We start from the raw sequence: 26,644 nt of genomic DNA on the forward strand, positions 1-26,644 counted from the left end.
CTTTTTCTAACGTAAACAGACCTGGAGCCAGATGATGGACACAAGGTCAAATTCCTCCCCCCTCCCCCCCCAAAATCACCCAGAAGCTCGTTCCAACAGTACAGACCTGAAGATCATCATCATAGGCAGTCCCTTGAAATCGAGGAAGACTTGCTTCCACTCTAAAAGTGAGTTCTTAGGTGACTGAACAATCCAATATAGGACAGACAGTCGTTGAAGGAAAGGGTGGGTGGGGACTGGTTTGTCACATGCTCCTTCCACTGCCTGCGACTGTTTTCTGCATGCTCTCGGTGACGAGACTCGAGAAGCTCAGTGCCCTCCAGGATGCACCTCCTCCACCTAGGGCAGTCTTTGGCCAGGGATTCCCAGGTGTTGGTGGGGATGTTGCATTTTATCAAGGAGGCTTTGAGGGTGTCCTTGAAACGATTCCTCTGCCCCCCATCTTGGGCTCGCTTGCCGTGTAGGGGTTCCAAGTAGAGCGCTTGCTTTGGGAGTCTTGTGTCAGGTATGTGGACGATGTGGCCCGCCCAACAGAGCTGGTCGAGTGTAGTCAGTGCTTCGATGCTGGGGATGCATGAAGACCTGAAGAATGCAAAGATTGACAACGTGGTTGAGATGTTGGAGCCACAACTGGAGGTGACTGGAGCAGTTGTACAGTTTATTCCACCTGTGATCGATCTCCAATCCAGACACAGTGGCTATGAATTATGGATCTGCTCAAAGGTGACGAGTGAAAGCAACAGCAAGATAAATTTAAGATCGCTTTTGGACAACCGTGGGCAGAAACTGGGGCAACTTGAAGCGGAACCAGATGATGCCTGGTATGACGAAATACAAATACGATGAAAGACTTGAAAACGTTGTGGTCTTTTTCATTAGAACGCAGATTATGGGGCGATATGATCGAAGGGTTTCAAATTATGAAAGGGTGGGACAGAAGCAGACTGTTTCCAGAATTGAGGGATCTGGAACAATGTGCCATAGCTACAAGATTAAATACATGGGGGGAGAAATTGGCCAGTGTTGCGCATGTTTTTTTCGGCGATATTTCACCTACTCACCTAAATTGGCCAAAGTTAATGACTGGCGGTTTTGAAATATCGCCAAAAAGCAGGTAGACAGCATGCAACACCAAAAAAAAATGCGCCTGCTTAAAATTGACCATTCGGCGAATCCATACTCAGGGTGAAAAAACACCGCCTGAGAAAAGCCTGCGTTGTGGCCCCAGAAACAGCGGTAGGTATGAAGACGTACAAAAAAGGTAAGCTGAAGTTTTTATTTTTAAATTCTTTTTCAGTGATTCATTAGTTAAGTGTATAGTGAATATTTTCTGATTTTTAATTTTTGCAATTTTTTTTGTGTGTTTTCTCCCCTCCCATGGCTTGTATTTTCGGCGGTGATAGGCAAGGGGCTAAAGTTGGTGAGGACCGGAATTTCCACCGCGAATCCTCGTGCAATGTCGATTTTTACCGTTGGGCGCATTTGTTTTGCTAATTTTACCCCCTTAAAAAATGGCAAAGTTTTTAGTGGTATTTTTCTTCCAAAAAATGACGGAAAAAAAACAATATCGCCAAAAACTGAATTTCTAGCCCAAGAGATTTAGAAGAGGGCAGGAGAGACCACTTCACAGATTTGTGAGACTGTGGAATTTACAAGGCTTCTTGATTAAGGCAGAAACTATGTCCACATTCAAGATTTGATTCAATAGGTGGATGAGAGAAAAGGGATATGAGTACGATTGGCTTGTGTGAAGGGTAAATGCTGAGATGTCTGGTTGGTCCAAATGATCTGTTTCCATGTTTCAACTTCTATGTACTTTCTACAACGTAGGATTGGTAAGGAGGCATGTAAGAAATGCCGACTACTATCTAGAATATACTTCACGTGCAAGGAGTGATTCACAATCTCGAGCTATTACCTCATGTAAGCAAATGTTCATCATGTCTCAACTAGTTCCCACCTTAATACTTGTACACCATTCCAGATCATGCAAAATGGTTACAAGAAATTTTAATCCTTCCCAACTTATTTTAAGAGAATAGGATCAACTTTTTTTTATATGTTTTGTGTTTGAATTTTCTTTGTGCGCAGCAAGTTACTTCCCACCAAAGCATCTTCATTTGGGAGAATGCGATGGTCAAGTCTGCAAAAATATTCACAAAGCACATCAATGCTGCTCCTAGATCACTCTCAATTGATGCAGTCTAGCAGCATCACAACTTCCCCGAGGCCAGTAAACCATTCCAGGAAATTCTACCTTTGAATGCCAATGGAGACTAGGATTCCAACGCGCATATTCTAGTCAAGAGTCAAACTTTTGTGTAATGTATCTAACTGTCATCCTCGACCAACAGCTATTCTCTGCAGCCGCGATCCCTCAAAGATCACTATATGTATGATTGTCAGTGACAACTTTAATTAGAAAACAGAAAAGGAAATGAAAACTCATCTCTATTGGAGCAACTTAACAATAAATTAAAGGGAGCTCCTTCCCCTCATAGATGTTATGTGAGATACAGGCATCAAGTGACTACAGAAGCTCACAAAGCTATGGCAACACAGCTAAAATTCAACAGATATCAATACAACAGACATGGTCAGGTATACATTAAAGTATTAATACTACTCATAGAATCAGGGCCAGGTCTGACTGCAAGAGATGGTTTTTAAGGCTCAATACACTTTACTTTATACACTGAATAATGCACATGGTATGGCATGAAACTAATGATAAAAACAAAAGTCCGTCTGATGTCTGCTCTGGAGAAAAGGTCTCTATCTGAAACATTAACCTGTCTTATTTTTTGATTATAATGAACCTGATCTTTATTTCGAGCATTCACTGTTCTCTCTTTTTATGACCGTGTATTACTCAAGAATGTATTGGGTTATGCTGCACTTCAGGTGAATACAGTTCCCTTTAATGACATGTAGGATGTGCGTTTTACAATGATTGACCTCCAACCACCACAACCATCTTCCTTTGTGCTGTGTATGACTCCAGCCAGTGGTGAGTTTTCCCCGATTCTCATTGACTTCAGTTTTACTCGAGCTCCTACGTGCCACACTCGGTCAAATGCTGTCTTGATGTCAAGGGCAGTCACTCTCACCTCTGGAATTCAGCTCTTTTGTCCATGTTTGGACCAAGGCTGTAATGAGGTCTGGAGCTGAGTGTTCCTGGGGGAAGCCTAACTCGTCATCTGTGAGCAGGTTAATGGTGAGTAAGTGCCGCTTGATAGCACTGTTGACAACACCTTCCATCACTCTGCTGATGATTGATGGGGTGGTAATTGGCCGGATTGGATTTGTCCTGCTTTTTGTGGCCAGGACATACCTGGACAGTTTTCCACATTGTCGGATAGATGTCAGTGTTGTAGCTGTACTGGAACAGCTTGGCTAGAGGCACAGCTAGTTTTGGAGCACAACAGCCGGGATGTCGTCGGGGCCCATTGCCTTTGCTGTATCCAGGGCGCTCAGCCTATTCTTGATATCATGAGGAGTGAATCGAATTGGCTGAAGACTGGCTTCTGCGATGGTGGAAACCTCAAGAGGAGGGCGATATGGATCATCCACTTGGCACTTCTGGCTGAAGATGATTGTAAATGCTTCAGCCTCGTCTTTTGCACTCATGTGCTGGTCATCACCATCGTTGAGGATGGGGATATTCATGGAGCCTCCCCCTCCCATTAGTTGTTTAATGGTCTACCACCATTCACGACTGGATGTGGCACGACTGCAGAGCATTAATCTGATCCATAGATCATGGGATCGCTTAGCCTTGTCTATAGCAGCTGCTTCCGCTTTTTAGCATGCATGTAGTCCTATGTTGTATGGACCTGTATGACTCACAGACGTGAACCATGTACAGTAGACACCTCAAGTCGCTAGAGGAATACCACCAGCGATGTCTACGCAAGATCCTACAAATCCCCTGGGAGGACAGACGCACCAACGTTAGCGTCCTCGTCCAGGCCAAATCCCCAGCATTGAAGCACTGACTACACTTGATCCGCTCCGCTGGGCAGGTCACATTGTTCGCATGCCAGACACGAGACTCCCAAAGCAAGTGCTTACTTGGAACTCGTCCACGGCAAAGAAGCCAAAGGTGGGCAGCGGAAACGTTACAAGGACACCATCAAAGCCTCCCTGATAAAGTGCGACATCCCCACTGACACCAGGGTGTCCCTGGCCATAGACTGCCCTAAGTGGAGGAAGTGCATCCGGGAGGGCGCTGAGCTCCTCGAGTCTCGTCGCTGAGAGCGTGCAGAAATCAAGCGCAGGCAGCGGAAGGAGCGTGCGGCAAACCAGACTCCCCGCCCACCCTTTCCTTCAACCACTGTCTGTCCCACCTGTGACAGAGACTGTGGTTCTCGTATTGGACTGTACAGCCACCTAAGAACTCATGCTAAGAGTGGAAGCAAGTCTTCCTCGATTCCGAGGGACTGCCTATGATGATGATAAGTCCTATGTTGCAACTTCCCCAGGTTGGCACCTCATTTTTAAAATCTATTTAAAACCTATTTAAAATCTTTTGAGAACGTGTTGTTTAAAAGAAAAGATGTGTTTTCAAAATAAAATAGCAAGACATTGCTTTATTTGGTGTTCAGTGGACATCCAAACAAGCACTAAATCCTGTGTTTGAAAGGCTGATGACGTTGTTTAATGTAGATCAGTTAGTGGTAATTACGAGAGTGAGGTCTGTGAAGAAGCTAACCCAATTCCTAGAACATGGAAACAGCACTGCCCCACAGGTAAAGAAACAATCCATCTCTCTGCACTGCACAGTGACGACACAATCCCGTCAGTTCTCTCTTGTCCTCGGTGGCCTTTCTGCATTATTGATGAAACGGCTGACCTTTTCAGTTAAATTCCGAGCTTATCAGCACCAAGGTTTTGCTGGACTAATCTCACTAAATTCCCTGCTTTTCATATATGCAGTCAATTAAAAATGCTTCTGTGATCTATTTTTACTTACCCACAGCTGAGGATTCACAAGGCTCGAATCGTCTCAAGCCCTCGATTCTAAAAATGCCCCTCAAATACGAGACATATAGGTGGATTATTGTCACTCACAATAACGGATGATCAATGCAAAGTGTAAAATCTCAGTGAATCTGTGCAACTTTTCTTTAGAAAAAAGTTAAAAATATTACGATTATACCTTTGAAATATTAAAAACCAAAGTTTATTGCAAAATAAGAATGGGCTTGTGTTTGCCACAGTAATCTTTAATGCTGCTAAATAGCAGACATGCAGAATGCATTGTGGTGGTCAGAGTTTAAGTCAGGCTAAGGTAAAATCATTAGGGACAGGATGTTTGTTTTCATCCCCATAACTACACACCATTCCCTGGCCAACACGATGGTTCTATGACCTGTTCCCACTCCGCTGCCAATGCTGGACTCAGGTACTAGAAAGTGTGCCAGAGCACCTCGCCATGACCCAGTCAGTTCCCGTGAGGAAGCCCCAGGAACGTTCAGTGCATTGCCAAGCCACCTCATCCTCCCACCTGAAGGGGAACAGCCTGTATTGGGGCAACTTTCTGAAACTTCCGAAGATGGAATCCAACTCCCATGAGTACAAGTTTTTTACTTTCTCTCCTCCTTTAAGATGCTCCTTAAAACCTATTTCTTTGACCTGTGCTATTATCTCTTAGCTCGATGTCAAATAAAAAAAATCTGATTCCGCTCCTGTGAAGGGCCTTGGGACATTACACTTATGTTAAAAAATGCTATACAAATGGGGTAAAAAGATTTTCTTTAAAGGTACTCTGTCATTTTCTGTAGTGGTCGGATACCAGCGATTTCAAATATTGCTGCCTGCGGGTCCCAGGCACAAGGATTTGAGTGCCAGCCTGCTTGATGTATCTATTTGCAAAGTCATTTAGAATATTTACAGTTATTGGAAAAATCAAGATGGACTGGATTGGGCTGCTGTGATCTTTATTGAAAGTAAATGTGCTGCCGTATCAGCAGCCAGGAGTGTACAGTGTGAATGTCCTTGTTTACTGTTAATAAATATACTGCTGCATCAGCGGGCCATGACCTGTACAGACCAGGGCCCGCTGAAAGAAAGAAAATAGTCAAAAGGGCTTTAACGAGTTAACTGAAGCTTCCAGTGGAGTCTGTTATACTGTGGTCAGCAAGGCACCTGTGAAGCGGTTTTCAGATTTGATCCGCATCATCAGTCATCCATTAGTAGGTTGCTAGGATACGATGAGTAACTGTTGTAGCGAATTTCAAAGCAACACCCCGTGCTTAGAGAGACATGTTACTTAGCAAAGGTTAACCAGTAATGAATGAACGAAAGGGGTCAGGTGTAGCTGTGCCCAGGCACATTGAAATCAGTGGCTGCCTTTCATTTCTCACATCTATGAGGAGATTTCAAAGGGCAAATAATCAAGGGAGGTGTGCAGCAAGAATGTGCACACGGACTAAGGCATCACTTGGGGTTGTGGTTTACTTCCCTGATTGTTGTCAGCTCACATCGCATCAACATTCTCTCAATGTTATTGTATGTGGGGGGGGGGGAATGACGATGATGACTGTACAACCAATCAGGCTGCCTAATGTCCCGATGAGGCAATGGATCGAATTAACGAGCTCATATTCATCTGCGACGTGTCTTCAATGCTGCACCTAAAGGAAGGAGGGTTCTTAGTAAAAAGCCAGCTTCCTCCAGGCTGCTTGTGTGATGAATGAGACATAGTGCTGCGGTACACAGTGCGTGTAGTGAGCCCGCTCAGTGTGTTACTCGCAAGGTCACTTTCAGCATGAGGTCCACCATGTGATATTTCATCGACAAGCAAAACAATTTCAACTCCTCCCCTCCCCCACACACACATACACAATAAAAAAACAGAAAATATCAGAAATGCACAACAGGTCTGTCAGCATCTGAGAAATAGAAGAGGGGTTCGAGGTTCAAGCAGAGACGGTTGGTCACAATGGGGCTCTATTGAAGGGTCTCCGCCCAAAATGTTAACCTGTTGTTTCTCTTTCGGATGCTGACAGGTCTTTGATGTATTTACATTATTTTCCATTTTTATGTTAGATTTCCAACATACTCAGTTTTTCTTATCTCTTCAAACATTTCAATGGTGGCATTCATTAAACTAACATGTCTCCACAATGCTATTCATTTGCTTTACAAATACACTCAAAAATGAACTACTAAAACTGATATATTTTTGGGGCTCAAAGTGAGATGTTAGTCCTGGGAAATGTAAGACTTTGTAACCACCACTGTCAGTATCAAGCACATCCAGGTTTACAATAACGCAGGTTACTCGAGGATAAAGGCCCCTCTACATTGTCCCATCCCAGGTTAGATGTACCATGGATGGAGGCAAAGGTAATGTTCTACTGCTGTAACCCCAACCTCAGAGGAGACACCATTTTCCGAGCCAGCTTGTTACTAGTTAAGGAGTTACTGCCATTCTTCTTTAAGGAACAAAAAAAATCTGAACTGTTCATCTCAAATGAGCAAGAGGGCTACTGAATACAAGGAAAGGGACCTGATTCACTGCTCACCACCCCCTCAGTAATACCAAGTACCAATCAAGCTTTTGGCTGTCATGCTGTATGATGTACATGTTTTTGTGGAAGTGACTGTATATTTCAATCTCACGGTAGTATCTGCTACACCAGAAGAGCACAGCCTAAAGCTGGTGCATACTTTTAATTCTGCAGTGGAGGTCACTGTAAATAACCTACAATTTACTCATCCATGGATGAGCTGCAGGCTGCATTACATAAACATTGTACCATCTGCTACGGGATGTTTTATTACCAAGTGGCTACAAAGTCCACTTAGAGACAAACACAGCAAAAAGAGGATATTTATGCTCATGTCTGAACTTTGAGGCCGCTCTGTACATTTGCAGCTATCTGATGCCATCCAGAGTTCTGACCAAGAGCTACCTCATTTTCAGCAATTCAATCGTGTAGCCAATGCAGCACCCAATCCTTCAACAAGCTACTTGAAACATCTTCTAGCGAAGGATGGGATATTCTTCGTTCTGTGCTCATTAAAGGTGAAGGATAGTAGTGCTGGGAAAGAACAAACTTACATTTGCCATTCAGTCACTGTAGCCAGTACTAGTCCCAGGGCAGACACCAAAAACTGGGCAGTGCTTGGATGGAAAGCGCTTACAGGATGCTCAGTCATTTGACAGAGAGAGCACGAAGCCTCCCTGAACATGTTCGTCAAGCAGTGAGGGAAACCCCTGAATGTATTGACACCGAGGCTACCAGAACTCACCAGTCACCGGCTGGGTTACGCACCTATCAACACAGATTGCTTGTCACAAGGAGCAGCAAAAGAAAGTAATGTAGGAAACGTGGCAGCCAATTACGCACAGCAAGCTCCCACAAACAGCGATGCGATAAAGACCAGATGAGTGGTTTTAGTGCTGTTGATTGAGGGATTAATATTGGCCAGGACAACAAGGATAATTCCCCAGCTCTTCTTCAAAAGAGTGTCATGGGATCTTTTGTGTCCTCCTGAGAGGACAGACGGGCCTCGATTTAACGTCTCATCTGAACGACGCCACCTCCAACAGTACAGCGCTCCCTCAGTACTGCACTGAAGTGTTAGTCGAGATTTTGTGCTCAAGTCTCTGGAGTGGGACTTGAACCCACAACCTTCAGAGGCGAGAGTGCTACCACTGAGCCATGGCTGACACTCAATGCAGTACACAACAGATGCATATAGAGCTATTCTTTCATCACCTTGACAGTGCTTTAGTCCCAGCTGCTGCACAGCTCTCCTCGGTACACCACGTCGACACTTCCGTTTATGCCCTGTCATTCTTTCATCTTTTTTGCTCCATATTGTCACCAATTTCACAAAGTATTCCTAAATTCTCACTCTGACCTCAAACATGCAGCGCACCTTTGCTTGGATTGTGACGTTACCCTTTCCTTTAGGAGATTAAAATCATGGCCCTTTTCCTGTCATATCAAAATGACGCAGGATGATGTGGGTGTACCAAGTCAAGACTCCAGTATTATTTGCAATGACACGAAATCACTGCATGCAGGATCCAGTACTAGATGTGGGATGAAGTGTGAATGAGTTAGTTAAATTGAGATGGAAGTACTGGGTACAGAATTGCGCACTGACATTGTATTAATTGAAATCTTTGAATGTTAGGTCTGCGACTGGTAGAATTGGGAGCACTGAACATCAAGTATGGCATTGACTGAAAATAAAATCCTAAAACAGCTCGCCGCCCTTCCAGTGACAAATCCTTTTACGTGTTTCCAGAGACAAGTTCAGAAAGTCTGCTTATTGGGAAAGCAAGATCTACCTATATGATTAAAAGGTTTGTGCTCAGTATATGTCCAGACTGTTGTGTTGTCAGGGTGCCAGATACCCCAAGTGTTTAGAGAGGGGGAAAAAAAAATCATTATTGGCTCAAATAACATCTTATCTATGTTATCAATTAAATATCAAATTGTTTGAATGTGAACAAATCAGAAGTAGAGAATGTACCAATGAAGAATTAGTTGCCAGCAGAACGTGGGCATAAATTATTTCAAATCTACCTTTCAAAACCCGCAAGTATGAAAAAACTGACCAAATCATTCAAATAATATCTTCAGAGAGTTTTCAGCTGCCATTTTACTTCTTCACTCAGGACCATGTGGGAACAATGGGCTAGATTTTCCTCAAGCAGTTTTGTCGGCGCGCTTGACGCGCTGGAATGGGCGCCAGAAAAAAGGGGCCCCATCCTGGCCGCTCTTCGGAATCCCTGGAGTCCTGGTGTGGCGTGGAGGCTGAAGTGGGGGGCGGGGCAACAGGCCAGTGCACAAAGCACTGCTGGCACCTGTGCGCATGCTCAGTGAGAGTTGCGCGCATGCTCCTGCCCTCCCAGTGCGTCCTGTGGGCTGTGAGTAGGATCCGATGCTCGCAGCCCATATCCCAGGCCGAAGGGTTGCCCGATCTCGCCGCACTCTATCCCTGACCGAATGGCATCCCACACCGGCCGGCTGAGTTCCCGGGCAGGTAAGGACTTGGCTTTTATTTTTTATTGTCTGGCTGTGCTTTAAATTTTTGATTGGGCGGGGGAGGAGGAGAGTTTGGGGGGGGGGGGGGATGAGGAGAGTTTTGGGGCGGTGGGGGCGGAGGAGGAGAGTTTTTGGGGGGCGGGGGGGCAGGGGAATGAGTCTTCCACACCCAGGAGCTGTGATTCCTCCGGTGCACGTCTTCCCTCCCCTATTCCAGGCCAAATGGCCTCACGCACAGGCTGGCCCGCTGCCTTTCCCAGGCAGACTTTAAAGATAAGGTAGAATTTACTTTTTTTCATTGTATTTTAATTGTTTGAGCTTTTCCTTAATGTTTGCTGCTTGGTTGTTGAGGTCCTCTCCAGTTCCCTTCCCTCCCCTATCCCTGCCCTAATGTCTGCTGAATGTGTAATGCTTTTTCTCAACTACTCGCAAGGTTTTTCAGAGCTGGCCACATATGCTGACCTAAGTGGATTTGGAGTACGTTTTTGCTGGCCAAAGTGGCATATCTGGACAAAAACTGTCATAAGTGTCTGGGAATGTCCCCTTTTGAACAAAAAACTGACCTAAAAAAAATTGTACCTAACTGACTTACTCTGGAGCAAATTTTGGGGGGAAAATGGCATTTTCTAACTTAAGTCAGAAAAAACAACTTACTCCAAAAAAATTGATGCAAGCCATGGCCAATGTTGGGCCCATAGAAACAGAAGTAGGCGATTCAGCGCCTCAAGCCAGTCTCAACTTTCACTTAGATCATGGTTGATCTGCACCTAAACTCCGTATCCCTAGATACCCTTACCCACCAAAAAACTATCGCTCTCAGTCTTGAAAATTTCAATTGACCCAGCATCCACAGCCTTTTGGAGGAGCGAGTTCCAGATTTCCACCACCCTTTGCATTAAAAAATGCTTTTTTATTTAACTTCCGAGTGGCCTAGCTCTAATGTTAAGATTGTGTCCCCTTGTTCTGGATTGCTCCACTAGAGGAAAAGGTGTCTCTGTATCTGCCCTATCGAATACCTTTATCATTTTAAAGACCTGAATTAGATTACCCCTCAACCTTCTAAACTCGGGAATGCAAGCAAGCTTATGTAACTCCTTATAATATACCCCTTTAAGCCCCAGCGTCATTCTGGGGAATCTGCTCTGTAGACCCTCCTAAAGTGTGGTGCCCAAAACTGAATGCAGTACTCCAGATGAGATTTGACCAAGGCTATGTTATAACTGGAGCATACCTTCATCCCCTTTGTATTCTAAACCCTTCGAGATAAAGGCCAACATTCCATTTGATTTCCTGATTATTTTTTGCACCTGTGCACTCATTGTTAGTGATTTGTGTAACTGGACACCCAATTCCCTTTTATAATATATAAATCCCTGGACACCCAAATCCCTTTGCTCCTCTACAGTTCCTAGTCTTTCGCCTTTAAGAAAATGATGAATTTTATGGATTTGTTCCATGTACATAGTTAAACATATCATTTTATATTAGCACAACATTCATTACAAAAATTACACAGTTCTGAAAAATGACTATATTAATCTGTAAAATTGGACATTTAATGTTAGAAATGCCTCAAAAAGATTCTCACTGCTATGAACAAATTTTGTGTGTGCAAGTGATGCATCACAGGAGTTTAGTTTTTTCTCTGCTCCTGTGACACAATATCCAGAGAGCACCAAGGTAACCCACATCATGTGAGAAACATATAAAAAAGGACTGGGGCATTACAGTTCCTGTGGACAAATTCTGGGTGTGTCTGTGACAGAGAATTACAGAAAATTACATAGAATATACAGCAGAGAAACAGGCCATTTGGCCCAATTAGTCTATGCTGGTGTTTATAGTCCACAGGAGTCTCCTCCCTTTCCATCAACCTCACCTCAAACTTTCCGCATATCTTTCTATTTCCTTTTCTCTCATGTACTCGTCTAGTTTCCTTTTGAAAGCATCTAAGCTTTTTGCCTTAACGACTTCCTGTGGTAGCGAGTTCCACGTTCTAACCACTCTCTGAGTAAAGTTATTGCTTCTTATTTCCCTATTGGATTTATTCATAACTATCTTGTATTTATGAACCATAGTTTCAGATTTTCCCACGTGGAAACATTCTCTCTACATTTATTCTGTCCAGCCCATTCATAATTTTAAAGATTTTGATCAGGTCTCTTCTAAATATTCCCTTTTCTAAAGACAAAAGCCCCAACCTGTTCAATCTTTCCCGATAGCTGTAATCTCTCAATTCTGGTACCATCCTTGTAAATCTTTTTTGCACTTTCTCCAGTACTTCTATGTCCCTTTTTTATAGTATGGAGACCAGAACTGTACACATTTCTCCAAATGTGGCCTGACCAGGGTCCTGTACAAGTTTAACATAACTTCACTACTTTTGAATTCTTTACCCCTAGAAATAAATCCCAGTGCTTTGTTAGCATTTTAATTGCTAAGTTAACCTTCAAAGCTGCTTTTAATGATTTGTTCACCTGAATCCCTAGATCCCTTTGCTCTTCTACCCCATTCAGTTTATTTTTTCTAGGGTGTAGGTGATGTTTCTGTATTTCAAACCAAAGTGCATCACCTCACATTTATCAGCGTTAAAGCTCATTTGTCACTTAACTGCCCAGTCTGCAAGTTTTCTAATGTCGTCTTGTATTATGTTGCATTCTTGCTTAGTGTAAGCTATACCCCAGTCTGCAAATTGTGATGACATAGATGCTAAATAAAATGATGCCATTTAAAATGTCATTCCATATGTTTACCTCCGTAGGCAATACAATAGGGGGAGGACATAGACTGGTGAACTGGGCAGACACATGGCAGGTTAAATTTGATGCAGAGAAGTGTGAAGTGATACATTTTGGTAGGAAGAATGAGGGGAGGCAATATGAACTAAATGATACAGGGGCGCAGGAACAGAGAGACCTGGGGGTGTTTGTACACAAATCTTCAGAAATGGAGATTTATTTAAATGGAAAAAGATTGCAGAGTGCCGCAGTACAGCGGGATCTGGGGGTACTTGTGCATGAATCACAAAAGGATAGTATGCAGATACAGCAAGTGATCAGGAAGGCCAATGGTAGCTTGGCTTTTATTGCAAAGGGGATTTTTGTATAAAAGCAGGGAAGTCTTACTACAGCTATACAAGGTATTGGTGAGGCCACACCTGGAATACTGCGTGCAGTTTTGGTTTCCATATTTACGAAAGGATATACTTGCTTTGGAGGCAGTTCAGAGAAGGTTCACTAGGTTGATTCCGGGGATGAGGGGGTTGACTTATGAGGAAAGGTTGAGTAGGTTGGGCCTCTACTCATTAGAATTCAGAAGAATGAGAGGTGATCTTATTGAAATGTATCAGATTATGAGGGAGCTTGACAAGGTGGATGCAGAGAGGATGTTTCCACTGATGGGGGAGACTAGAACTAGAGGGTATGATCTTAGAATAAGGGGCCGCCCATTTAAAACAGAGATGAGGAGAAATTTCTGCTCTCAGAGGATTGTAAATCTGTGGAATTCGTTGCCTCAGAGAGCTGTGGAAGCTGGGACATTGAATAAATTTAAGACAGAAATAGACAGTTTCTTAAACAATAAGGGAATAAGGGGTTATGGGGAGCAGGCGGGGTAGTGGAGCTAAGTCCATGAACAGATCAGGCATGATCATATTGAATGGCGGAGCAGGCTCGAGGGGCCGTATGGCCTACTCCTATTCCTATTTCTTATGTTCTTATGTTCTTTGAAGGTGGCAGGACAAGTTGAAAAGGCTGTTAAAAGCATACGGTATCCTTGGTTTTATAAATAGAGGAATAGAATACAAAAAAGCAAGGAAGTAATGCTAAACCTTTTCTAAAACACTGGTTAGGCCTCAGCTAAAGCAGTGTGTTCCATTCTGGGCACCGCACTTCAGGAAGGATATCAAGGCATTTGAATAGGGAGTAGAAAAGAAAAGATTTGCATTTATACAGCGCTTTTCACGAGCACCAGACGTCTCAAAGAGCTTTACAGCCAATTAAGTATTTTTGGAGTGTAGTCACTGTTGTAAATGCGGTAGCCAATTTGCGCAAAGCAAGTTCCCATAAACAGCAATGTGATAATGACCCAGATAATCTATTTTTATTATGTTGATTGAGGGATAAATATTGGCAAGGACACCGGGGATAACTCCCCTGCCCTTCTTCGATCTTTTACATCCACCTGAGAGAGCAAATGTAAGAACATAAGAAATAGGAACAGGACTAGGCCATACGGCCCCTCGAGCCTGTTCCGCCATTCAATAAGATGGCTGATCATCGACCTCAAGACAGGGCCTCAGTTTAATGTCTCATCTGAAAGACGGCAGCTATGATTTCAACAATGTCAGCCTAGGTTTATGTGCTCAAGTTCTTGGAGTGGGATTTGAACCCACAACCTTCTGACTCGGAGGCGAATGCGTTATCAACTGAGGCACGGCTGCCTTTACAGGATAGGTAATGAATCTTGTTGCGTTTTATTGTCCTTCAGAAAGCTTAAAACAATGCAGCTTGTGCAGTATTGTGTGTCCTGCATGCATAGCCTATATTCACCGCCCTCTATCTTTTTGGCGGCAGGTCACCAGCAGCAGGGGCACGGGCGGACCGAGAGCTCACCTTGTCCAAAGTGCGTATAAACCAATTAAAGTTGTGCCTAGCCTTGTAAAGCTTTCCAAATTTGGTTTAGGGCTTATAAAATTCGAGATATCATATTGATGAAACTTGTTGAATAAAAATACTGATCAAGAAAGTTCTCTGGTACACATTTAAGGAATGCCTCCCCGTCTTTGCACTTTACACTGATATTTTCTCAGTCTATATTAGGATAATTGAAGTCCCCCATTATCACTACTCTGAAGGTCCTGCACCTTTCTGCAATTTGCCTGCAAATCTGCTTCTCTATTGCCTTCCCACTATTTGGTGGCCTATAATATACATCCAGCTGTATAACAGCTCCTCTATTGTTCCTTAATTCTAACCAAATCAATTCTGTCCAAACCTTCAAGTACATCACCCCTTTCTAGTGCTGCAATAGTATCTTTCACCAACACTGCTGCTCCTCACTTCTTTTTTTCCTCCCCTATCTTTCCTGAATACATTGTAGTCAGGAATATTAAGTAGCTATTCCTCCCCTTGTTTGAGCCAGGACTCCGTTATTGCCACTTAATCTTATGTGGCTACTTGTGCCTGCAGCTTACCAACCTTATTTACAATGCTCTGGGCATTTATGCGCACGCACTCTGAACGCATTTTATATTATATCTGTGGGGAATATCTCTGCCAGTATCACAACATATATAATTACTTTAATTCAGCCATATTATATATTGCTTCAGAAAACTTGCTGCATTACAGCAATGGCCGAAGCAAACCACGGTCACATTTAGGCTGCAGTGGGACTGCAGTAAATATCAGAAACTGTGCTCCAGTTGTGTTGTGAGTAACAGTAATGGAACGCTAGAGGTTTCTCTATGTTTTTCAGTGCTCACTCAGTTCAATGGAGTAATGAGGGGATCATTGGGCTTTCAGGGGCCACATTGCTCCAAGAATGAACATGGAAATCAAATTTCAAATTAAAAACTCAACAGGAAATTCAGACACTCTGAAATGCAATGCCTCACCCTGTGAGCCCCAGATCCCAGGGTGAAGCTCACCTGTGGAGATTTTGAGAGCCTTTCTGGGATGTTGGTATTCCTCACGCATTCTAATGCAGTCTGATAATCACAAGTGGAGGGGACCTAGCTGGACAGTTCCTGATTGTGAGAAAGTTTTTTTTTAAATTAAGTAAATATTGATATTCTTTTAAACAGAGTACTAAAAGTAAGGTAGCTCACTGCAAGTCTTTTCGAACATTGCGAGGTTTGTTGGTCTACACGTGGAGAACAGGGCTGACTATTAGGGTGCTGAGATGGCTAAGGGGAGTTGTGTATAACATTACTGGAATGGTAGCATAATGGTTATGTTACTGGAACTAGTAATCCAGAGGCTTGAACTAATGATCTGGAGACACGAATTCAAACCCCACCACGGTAGCTGGGAAATTTAAATTCAATTAAATAAATCTTGAATTTAAAAAAAAACAAGTAATGGTAACCATGAAACTACTGGCCTATATGTGACTCCAGACCCACAGCAATGTGGTTGCCTTAACTGTTCTCTGAAATGGCCCAGCTACATCTCAAGGGCATTTGACTCCAACATCCTGTGACCGAATTTTAAAAACATTTAACAGATGTTAAGCTCTACCCAGGAGGTGTATAAATATCTCCGATATAATATTTGATTCAAATCATTCAGGTTTAACTGATTTTAAGATATTCCAGTTATCATCATCATAGGAGGATGACTTGCTTCCATACCAAAAAAGGATTAGTTCACAGGTGTTTCGAATGAAGGACCTGAACTACATCCTGAAGGGTGGAAGATGCCTGAGCGTGGATTTTTTTTAATGTGTGGTGGCCATTGCGCACCAGCCACCACACGGGCTTGACAGAGCTAGGTCTTGGTCCAGTGGCAAGGATTACCCAAGACCTAGTGCGCACACATATCACAGTGTGGGCTGGCCCATGCTGCCCCTGGGCCCCTGGCCCCAAACTCACGTCTCCCCTGGGCCCCGATCACATCCCTCCAGTCTTTCGCTGCTCCATCACCCCGACCTCGCCGCTCCTGATTTACCTGCCCACGCTCCAATCACCGACCTGGACCTTGATGACGTCACTCTTCGCTGCCGTCGCCCTCCTGCACCAGCACATGCTGCTCCCTGAAGTAGCATGCTGCCACGCAGCCCATGGCCGCCGCTCACCACTCCTTTTATGACCCCGACCTGCCGCTGGTGTTCTCATGCAGGTCGGGGCCTCCACGCTGCTCCTGGGGCGCTCACCTCTGCTCCTTTTATGGCCCCGGCCTGCTAAGTCTGGATCCAAAGACAGCAATCTGGGACTTGGTTCTGACTGATGATCTGAGATCAGTAACACGGACTGGACAGAAACAGCCCTACCCACCTCACCCAGAGAGGTTTAAAGATTATCCCCAAGTCCTCTGCTCCCAGAGCTTCTCCTCAGGATCCCATTCCTGGGATTTGGAGACTGATGGGAATCGGGATTGTGCGTGGGAGTGTAGAGAGGGCGGGGGGAAGTCTCTCCTTGGGCTCAGCAGTAAATCCTGGAGTTTAGATTATGGTGTTGATTCTAGTTATCTCGGGGCCTAGCACAATTCCCAGCTCACTGACCAGTTATAATGCAAGGTGGGAGAGGAAGTGGATTGAGTTACACCCTCAGTCAATATAATGCCACTATTTTTGTCCTTTGTTGGATCTAATTTCATATTTGACATCATCCTTGGAAAGGGAGTTGCAGGGTAGAGAGGTCCATGATACAATGCAATCCTGTAGTGAAAATGGGGAGGAGTGAATTAGTAACTGCATGGAAGGGCACTACCCACAGTCATTATATGAGTTGATCACTAAAATGTACCTTTAGCTCCTCTACCACATACTGATACAATTATAGGAACAGGAATAGGCCATTTAGCCCCCCCTAGCTTGTTGCACACTTACTTTGACTGGGGTACTCAGATGGGATGTCACTAAAGCACGTGAGATGCGTAAAATCTTTATTATCTGTAGATAAAACTGTAATCTGCCATATTCTGACTGTGGAATCATTGGTCACAGATTTTCTGCTTCTCGGCCTTGGCGGAGTTGCTGCGGGATCGTTTTGGGTCTTGGGTACCCACACTTCAGCCATAAAATAACCATGCCTGAAAAAAGTGTCTTCGAACAATATTACATTGAGGCCTGTCATTTGGTCTCAGTTGTTTAACTTCCCATTAGAAGGCTGAGTTCCAGAGGATGAGCAGCTGTCAACTGTGACTATAATTAGATACAGTCCGATCATTTTCGGACCGTTTAATCATAGTTCTAACAGAACATGAATTGTAATTAGAATAGGTTAGATATTTGCAAACAACTGAATAGGTCTCCACCTCTGCTGTTGAATTATAGGAACAGGAGTAGGCCATTTAACCCCTTGAGTCTGTTCCACCATTCAATGGCTGATCTGTGACCTAACTCCATATACCCATCAATCTCCGATTTAAATTTAAGAATTGATCTAGTAGCAATTGCAGTTTGTGGAAGAGTGTTTCAAACTTCTACCACCACTTGCATGTAGAAGTGTTTCCTATCTTCACTCCTGAAAGGCCTAGCTCTAATTTTTAGGCTTTGCCCCCTAGTCCTAGACTCCCCAATCAGTGGAAACAGTTTCTTTCTGTCTAACCTATCAGTTCCCCTTAGTATCTTGAAAACTTCAATCAAATCACCTCTTAAACTTTTAAATTCTAGGGAATACAATGCTAGTTTGTGTAATCTCTCCTCTAAATTCCAAGTATAATTCTGGTAAATCTACACTGCACTCCCTCCAAGACCAATATATCCTTCCTATGGTGTGGTGCCTAGAACTGAACGTAGTACTCCGGTTGTGTTCTAACTAGGGCTTTGTATAAATGTAGTATAATTACAAAAGGATCGTAGAATAGCTAGGTGGGATGATGTTGTGCTGATTTGTGTATGGATCAGATGACCCAAGGTTTGCATCATGCTCAACTTCACCCAGATACTACTTCCCAATTCACCTCATTTGCTCTCATACTCTCTTGCACCTCGGTGGTGTCTGCATTACAGAACATGGCTCTTCAACTAGCTCTCTCTGTTTCCATGGCTTGCTTTCTTCCCCAGTTTTTAAGTGCAGAACAAGAATGAGCAAAGTGCAAATCCCCAAAATAGGAGTGCGCTGAATGACTGGTTAATGGTGGTGTTTGTCGATGTTCTTGCTCCCTATTTGATGACATGGTTGAGCCTGCCTCAACCAAATTATTGTGTTGGTTTAGACCTATTAAAACACTCAGATACTCGCCACCTCTGTCACTCGAAGCAGGAGTGTTGCTTGGTTTTGTGCCAGGAAAATTATTCTTGGTTTTTGGGGATTGTGTGTTGTGTGGAGCAATTCTTTCCTAATGGAATTCTTCTAGTGCTGCTATCTTTCTCAACATTCTGTCTAGTGAGATTGAGAAGGCCACAAATGGAAGTACAAATTGTAACCAACAGTAACAGGAAAGAGTCCAAAAGAGCAGCTGTAGGACTTGAAAGCAGCGTGGGCATGAAAACTTCCAGATTACCTTTTCTTTTGATAAAATAGTGCTCCAGTACTGGAGGCATACTGCTGCAGACCTAGAGAGTGATCCAAAAGTAGGACCAACAAGGCTAGCCTTATAATAGAACAAATAACCTGCTCAGGAAGCAAGAAAAAGGGATTCAAAGATTTTTTTCCCCACAAAACTGCAGTAGCCGGACAATACAGCTAATAGTAGGAGCAAAGGAAGTGGGAACAGACTCAAGAGATACCGTGCTTATACAAACATGGCAATGGGAGATTTGCATTCCTGATGCAAGGATACCACATTAAGCTCTTAAAGGTGCTCACAGTTGTTGGATAATTGCTTCTTAATAATTTGTGGAAAACAAACAAATAAAGGTGGTACCAAATGAGGAGTGGAAAATCTGAACTCCAGATCAGATTCCATTTCACGCTTGTCCTTCTCTACCTCTATCTTACCTCTCTCTCTGTAACTGCCTCTACCACATCAACCTAACAGCTACTCGCTAACTTGTTCAGTCAACAGACATAATTCCAACCGATCTTGCATGGAAATTAGGCCCAAATTGAAAATAAAACTAAAATATTGCTGTCAAAGGCTGACGTCAGAGTGCCGGTGAGGATAAGTCAAATCCTTTACTTGTTGAGTGAGTTGCCCTTTTGTATTAATAATTATATTGCAGACTATCTTAAGAGAGTATTGTCTTTCAAAACAAACAGCATAAATGTGCCAAAATTCAAATAGCAAGAAAGTGTTTACACCTCAAAGAGGCACATCAGTAGAACAGGTTCAGGATGTAAAGAGTTTTGCCTTTTCATTATTTTGAGGTCGAAGCAGGCCAATACACATTGGGCCTGAAATCGTGGCCCCTACGGGTTTAGGCATGCACTGCGCATAAACCCGGAACTTGCGATCTGTCAAGATTTCTTTTGGCAGATGGCACGCATCCCTGGGAGAAGGGCCTCTGCAGGCAGAGAGTTGAGCTATTCCTGCCCAGTGAATGTCCTTCAAATTCTTACGCCTGGTAAAAGCAAGCGTAAGGCCTGCTTTTACCAGCGCAAGAGTTTTAAAAGGTAAAAAAAAAATGTTATTGTTCATTTCTATATTAAAAACCTTGTCCATTAATGTAAGTTTATTTTTACTCATGTTAAAACATAATAAAAACATTTAAAACATTTTTTTTGGTGTCTAAAACATTTAATTAAATTCAATTTCAATTAATTTTAAATAACTTTTAAAGGCACATCATATATTTAATGTGTTTCTGTGTTCTTGGCGGTATCCCCATTCATAGTTATGGCAGCTCCGTACAAATGGAACTCACCATCACTATCAATGGGTACTCCATTTTGATAGGTTGGCCCGCCCCATGTGATCCCACTGATGCGAACAAAACACATATGCTGATGGGATACGTGGGCCTCTGCGCCCAGCTGCGCATCTAGGCCCAGGACCAGAAGTTTTCGTACCTCCGGGACCACCTGGTACTTTCGAAAAAAAATTGCAGTCGGAGGCATCTGAAGCCTCCGACCGCAATTTCAGGGCCATTGTAACTACTTGATGCCACACCAAAATTCACAGTGCTGCGCAGCACGATATGTATTTAGGTGGTACAGTATTACACGACATTTGGCAAACCAGTTTCATTACAAGCACTCTGCAGAGGTTAGAAAACATGGTCAAAAACCACAGAAATTGATCAAGGCCACAACCCATGTACGAACAATGATGGACAGGTAAAGACCATTGGTCCATCGAGCCTGTCCCACATAATTGCGATACCGTGTGTATCACAACTTATGGAAGCCGTCCCAGCTGCTACCACCACAGCCAAAATGGTGCAACAGAGTTCCTGCTCCTCCCTTTTCTTGCACCACCCCTGTTGTTAACAAGATGTGTGTCTCTCTCCACCCCCTTTAACATATCCACTTTATTCACCCTCCACAACAGGGTATCTTTTCTCTTCCCAAAGGGTCACTCTCTCTTCGCTTCTCTCTCAATCTCTCTCTCCGCCATTGCACCTAAATAAGCCCTTTCTCTCTGCTCCGTATTTATTTGCGTCATCAAGGTGTCTCGTCCTTGCCTTGTACTCCAAAACTGATCGGCACCCATCCATCACCTTAAACATTCACTCTCTCAACCACCGGCACACCGTGGCTGCAGTGTGTACCATCTACATGATGCACTGCAGCAACTCGCCAAGGCTTCTTCGACAGCATCTCCCAAATCCGCGACCTCTACCACCTAGGACAAGGGCAGCGGGCGCATGGGAACACCATCACCTGCAAGTTCCCCTCCAAGTTACACACCATCCTGACTTGGAAATATATCACCGTTCCTTCATCGTCACTGGGTCAACATACTGGAACTCCCTCCCTAACAGCACTGTGGGGGTACCTTCACCACACGGACTGCAGCGGTTCAAGATGGCGGCTCACCACCAGCTTCTCAAGGGCAATTAGGGATAGGCAATAAATGCTGGCCTTGCCAGCGATGCCCACAACCCAGGAACGAATAATTAAAAAGAAAATCCCTTCCTCTTCATGCACCCTCAGCCATAGTGCTGTCACAATAAAGGTGAATTTGTTCATCAAAGATGGACTCTTGTGCACGTGTAGATCACTGTTCCCCAACCTCTTCTCATTCACTTTTTTCTATCTTTTTCTCTTTTTTAAAAACTGTTTTGTCTCCCCTTCCCCATGGTTTGTTTCGAAAACATTGTACCAAAAGTTTATGGTGTTCCGAGGCCTGGCAGGATACATCATGCTGCTTGAGGAGGGCAAAGTGTGTTTCTGCAGCCACGATTATTGGTACATTTGTAGTTATTTTAATGTATCTCGCGATAGTGTTAATTTAGCGTGAATTTGCTTACAGAATTTTTATATGGTGAAATGCAATTGGAGAGAAAATTTAAACTGGGATAATCATTTTACATAATAAGATCAGAACAGTCTGAAGGGTGCTAGGGAGCTGGGAGCCCACACCTGCGTGGGGCACGGCAGGGGAGAGGGGAGGTTGGAGGAAAGGGGTCAGGGAGAAAGGGACTAGAGGCCAAGGGGAGAGAAGGGGATTGGGGCTTGGGCAGAGGAAGAGAGAGGGAGACTGGGGGTCAGGGGATTAGGGCTTGGGCAGGGAAGAGAGGAAGACTGGGGCTCAGGCGGGGAGAGTGAGTAAGACTGGGGTTGGGGAGATTGGAGCTCGAAAGGGAGACTGGGGAATGGGAAAGTGGCACCGAGAGAGCAGCAGCCAGTAAAGGGGCGAGAGAAACCTGGGGCGTTTACTGTGGGTCAACAAGTGAAAGATTGTTTCCACTGGTCAACGACTGGGAAACATGGGGACGGACAGAAATCAAGGATTCTCATTGGCAGAACAAAGAAGGAAGGAAGGTTCTTGAACTGAGGGCAATTAGACCATGGGTTTCTTCACCACAAGTGGCTATTGAGGTAGAAGCTGTAACAACATTTAAAAGGCAATGGGACACATATTTGAAAAGGAGGAATTGGAAGGATATGCAAATAGGGTTAGATGAAGTAGGATGGGAGAAGACACGTGTGGAGCATAAACACTGGCATAGACCAGTTAGTTGGGTTGTAAGGGCTGTTTCTGTGCTGTAAATTCTATGTAATATATGAACAGTAGTAGAAAATAATCTAATTAGAAGAAAAACACAGACTTCAACATGCAAGCAATAAGGAAGAAAATGTATAGGTAGACTTGACAGTTCTGACATTCATTGCGACAAATGCAGGAAATGTTATTATAAAAATTAATTTAAAACTTCAGTACTTCTTGAATGCTGATGCTAATGTATTTACAATACCAGTCTGTGTTCTGAAGTGCAGATAAAAGCTGTTTTAAAGTTAGTGCTGCTATTTAAAGTGCTGGTTCTACGTTTTGAAATGTAGATGCTGTGAATATCAACATCAGTTGCATAATCTGAAATAGAGTAGGAGTGGGAGACTACCATCCAGCCTACTGTGCTTCTCTCTCCATGGGCTCCTGTACAGGACCCATTCACATCTCTTACTTCCCTCCTACCTTAATTCTGAACCCATGTCCCTCTACACTGGGGCATTCAAGCCATTTATCTTTGTGGACAGCAATGATGTGCATCACTGTGCTTGGGGACAAACACAAGGGCAAATCTTATACTTTAGTGCTCCCGATTCAAAGTTTTGTGTGAGAGGAGCACGTAATCGGCCATTCGTGTGTGCAGTTGGTATGCTTGCGTCGTAGCCTGCAAATTTTCTGCTCGTTAATTTTAATGGATGGAAAGTATGGATGAATCAGACATAATGACCTCAACACTCGATATGCACTGTCATCGAATCAAAATTTGCTTTAGGGTCTCTAAATCATAAAATTTAACGCATAAAGTTTAAATCTCAGTTATTTGCTTATATCTCATACAAACAGATCCTGGAGCTGTGATTTAGGGTTTCTTCATCAATGAGGCAACTGCACAAAGAACAGCTCATTAGACCCATATAGTTCAAACAGGGCAAGCCCGTTAACAAGACACAGAACTGCAAAAAGAATCGAGTGCCCTGGACTCAAAGGTCATGTGAGGCTCACGTCCTGCAGTTTGGATGCTCCTGCTGTACTCCATTATGCATGAATCTATCACAAAGAACCAGCAAATAGCATATGTTAACAATTCTCAAGAAATTACTTCCTAAGTTATAGGTAACTCCTAAACTGTTAGCGACCTAGCTTATAACCAGCTTCACTATACTCTCATCACCTGTTTTAATACAAGGGATTTTGACATCTATCCCACTGATTATCTTCAGGAAATGAAACATATGGATCAGGTTTCCTCTCCTCTCCCTAGCAGTCTTGTTTTCAAATAAGAGATGTGCCTCCCTTAGTCTGTCTTCACAACTCATTGATTTAAGACCAAGGACTATCCTTGTTGCCCTTCTTTAAACTCTTCTGATACCAAAAATATTTTGCCAAATGCATCAGATTGACCTCAGGGTTGCAAAATTATAACTTACTGCTTTAAAATTCATGGTTTGACCATGGTTGAACACCTATAAGAGCCTGCGTCTTTTTCAATTGATGACCCAATGTGAAGAACAAAAACCCATATATAATATAGCAACATGATTGAAAATGGTAAAAGAGGTGAGGTAAATCAGGACTATTAATATAGTGCTTTTAGTGTAAAGAATTTCCCAAATCACTTCACTGATAGTGTAAAGAAAATGGATGCTGTGCTGGGACGAGAAAGGACAGGAGTGGTGACCAAAAGCTTATTTGAAGAGATCAGTTTTTAGTCGGAGGAGAGGCAGAGAGAGGTTTATGGAGAGTAACAGTTTTGAAAACCTAAAGATTGCATGAGGAGGGGAACATTGAAGGAAGCAAAGAGTTCGGTAGTTATGAGATTGTGGAAAAGAATGAATTCAAGTAGTAAACGTTGTGATGAGTCGACTTTAACACACAGGTTATAGGAAACTGGAAGCCGGCAGACCTGGCATGGATAAAACAGGCAATCCCAGTTGGCATACTTTCCCACATTACAATAGTGACTACTCTCCAAAAGTACTTCATTGGCTGTAAAACGTTTTGAATCGTCCGGTGGTCGTGAAAAGTGCTATATAAATCCAAGTCTTTCTTTCTTTACTTGTACTGCCAGACAAGATGGTATTTGTTTAGAGTGCGATTTGTTGCAGGATATTCAGGAAGTAGAAATGAGCAAGCTCTCAGGAGTGCCCAGCAATGAGGAAACAGATAAAGCAGAAGAAAGATGGAAGGGAGGAAACGATCTAGTAGACGAGTTGAATTACAGGGCAGATCAGGGATGTGAATAGGCTAACTGAGGAGCTATTCAAAGTCTTTAAGGGTAGTGGTGCTGAAGTGAAGAGGTGAAAGTAGTAAATGTAGCTGGAAACACTGAAGTTGTCAAAAATGGTGAGGAAAAGCGAATTTTGATTAGAAAAGTTACGATGACAAATAACTTTAGTGAGATGGGTGATATTTAATCTCAGGTGATTTAAAGGAGCTAAGATTAGTAGCATGGACATTGGAATGAACATACAAGATTCTGAGGGGGATTGACAGGGTAGTTGCAGAGAGGTTGTTTCCCCTGGCTGGAATGTCTAGAACCAGGGGGCACAGTCTCAGGATAAGGGGTGGGTCATTTAATACAGAAATGAGGAGGAATTTCTTCTTTCAGAGGGTTGTGAATCTTTGGAATCTCCGCCCCAGAGGGCTGTAGATGCTGAGTATATTCAAGGCTGAGATAGATAGATTTTTGGAGCCTAGAAAAATCAAAGGATATGGAGATTGGGCAGGAAAGCGGAGTTGAGGTTGATGATCAGCCATGATCGTATTGAATGCCGGAACAGGCTTGAGGGGCCGTCTGACCTACTCTGTTCCTATTTCCTATGTACTTATAAGCTCATATACGTCCTTAGGACTGGAAGTTGTCGAATATGCAAGAGGGAAATTGGAAGGAAGAGGAATGAGGAAGTGCTGAAATTTGAGTTTCAGAAAGGACAGATAACAGTGGGAGACAAAAATGGAAAGAACAGAGATTTGAGGGGATGCCATCAATGTTGCTGAAGTGAAGTAGAGCAAGTATTGGATGTAGCCGGTATAGTTTTGTTTTCTGGGCACCGGGATTTGAAGAAATGTAATGGAAAAGAACTAATAGCAGAAAGCGGCATGTTTTTATAGAGGAAGGAGGTAATTAAGAAAGGAAGAAGAAACTTGCATTTATGTATCACTTCATTATGTCCTCAGAACGTCTCACAATCAATTAACTATTTTTGAGTGTGGTCACTGCTGTTTTGCAAGTGTGACCGTCAATTTGTGCACAGCAAGGTTCCACAAATAGCAAAGGAGATGAATGATCAATTAATCTGGGAGGAATGTCAGATACAGCGAGAAATTCCTTCTCTTCTTTGTATATTAAAGTTCACAAAAATAAATCTCAATCACTCAAGACCAGAAAAACATAATTTCCTCTTCCTGGGCTGGATTCAAAGCCACAAAGAATTAACAGTATTATTGCATGTTGCAGCAACCAGGATTTCATATTTTAACATCCACTCTTCTACATTCCCAGAAAAATCTTGTGATACCATCTATTTTTCTTCAGTAAGACTAAAACAAAAGCTGTCACTCTTTTACAAAATATATCATTGTACAAAAAATGTTTTCTCCCCACGAACAAACCGTTTTAAGGTTGATTCTGGAACACACCAGTGCTAACCATGGAATGTCACTAAGTTGCTGAAGGAGTTTTAAACATGGTGTCACTGATATCAAATCAGGCCAAAAACAGGAGAGACTTATGTGGTGCTGAAGCATGTAAATCATTCCTATGTCGCACAGATGTAATTGCAGCTTTACAGAAGGATGATTTACAGAATATGAGGAAGCTGGGTCAAGGGAAGTTTAATTAACAGATGAAAAACTGGGCCACGGTCTTTAGGAGCTTCAAGAGCAGCAGCTGTTGTGTGAGGCTCAAAT

At 43.2% G+C, this 26,644-nt stretch overlaps 1 protein-coding gene across 3 annotated transcripts in view; it reads right to left on the bottom strand.

The window, feature by feature from the left end:
• ppil2 (peptidylprolyl isomerase (cyclophilin)-like 2) overlaps window positions 1-26,644 on the bottom strand; it is a 371,889-nt gene that overhangs the window by 90,726 nt on the left and 254,519 nt on the right. The gene's annotated exons all lie outside the window — the stretch shown is intronic.

Source organism: Pristiophorus japonicus, chromosome 8, assembly GCF_044704955.1.
Source record: "Pristiophorus japonicus isolate sPriJap1 chromosome 8, sPriJap1.hap1, whole genome shotgun sequence".
Lineage (NCBI taxonomy): Eukaryota > Metazoa > Chordata > Chondrichthyes > Pristiophoridae > Pristiophorus > Pristiophorus japonicus.